The 1,164-nt window shown below is 38.2% G+C and overlaps 1 pseudogene; it reads left to right on the top strand.

The window, feature by feature from the left end:
- Positions 1 to 650: 650 nt before the first annotated feature.
- LOC149160350 (uncharacterized) lies at positions 651 to 881 on the top strand (annotated as a pseudogene).
- The last annotated feature ends 283 nt before the right edge of the window (positions 882 to 1,164 follow it).

Genomic DNA, 1,164 nt, shown 5'->3' with positions numbered 1-1,164 from the left:
AGGCGGGTGATTAAATATCACCTAATTCATAAAAGCACAATCAAACAAATATCCAATTACGAAATAATCACACAAGTCCACGTAAGGTTTGGGAGTGAGGGACACGTGGGCTGGGTCCCATCAGCAGGGTTGGAATTTGAACCTTACAAAATGTTTTTTAAGGGTTTTTTTTTCTGTCGAAAACGTCATTAATACCCTCATAGCTAGTGATCAATTCACGGAGTTTTTTGGGCAGCTACCCAGCTCCCGCTCCAACAGACTTCAGTACTCAGACTTTTCCATGCTCTAACAGACTTCACTACTCAGACTTTTCCATGTTCTAACTCTTCAATGTAGCGAATTATATTTATTAATATGCATTCAATTCCACCATCTGCGCGAATTATATTTATTAATATGCATTCAATTCTACCATCTGCGATCAAGGAATTCAATATGTATTCAATTCCACCATCTTTCGTCAAAGAGTTTAAATTTAGCAATGACACCCACAATTTTTTAAAATGAGATGAAAACAATGGAGCGCCAGCTACTCACTATTTCAATAGAACACAACAAAACAGAAGGGGCCGAGATTATATGATCCATCTACAGTTCTTGGAGCAAAATATCAAAGAATATATACATTCAGATTGATATTTAAAAAGACGATGGGAGGAGGAACGCCAATTTGTATAGAGTGTGGAACCCACGACAATCCATGCAGATGCAAGATAGTCGGTCCAACGTTAGGGTTTCTTGCATTCTTGGTGGCTGCAGTGGTGTAATGGCTGGTGGGCGCTGTTGTCTGTTGTTTGCACCATGCAAAGGGAAGGAGGATTATGGGCTAGCCAGTCACCCATGTTTAACCATGTGTTTCCTGTGCCATTCCTTTCCGATGATCAAAGGCTTTGAAGTTTAGATTGTTTGAATGAATGATTTGGAGAAAAAGAATAAAGAAATCTTTTAACAAGCGGAAGTCCCAAATTGATTCCACTTTCGATCTTGTTGTGGAATCATCATTTTTGCATTAAATCAAATATGCAAGGGTTGAAATTGTTACATTATGTCGATTTGAATTTTGTTTTTATATAAGTGACATCTATGACTTGTAACATTTGTTGCAGTTATGATTTGCTGGGTAATAGTAAATTACCTGCCGCCTCTGCTCATTCACTGGGGATT

This window comes from Pinus tabuliformis, chromosome 5_2 (genome assembly GCF_031772625.1).
Source record: "Pinus tabuliformis cultivar Carrire ecotype Pingquan chromosome 5_2, CPIR1, whole genome shotgun sequence".
NCBI classification, from domain to species: Eukaryota; Viridiplantae; Streptophyta; class Pinopsida; order Pinales; family Pinaceae; genus Pinus; species Pinus tabuliformis.
The sequence above is the reverse complement of the archived record's forward strand: the minus strand, read 5'-3'. Positions and strand labels throughout refer to the sequence as shown.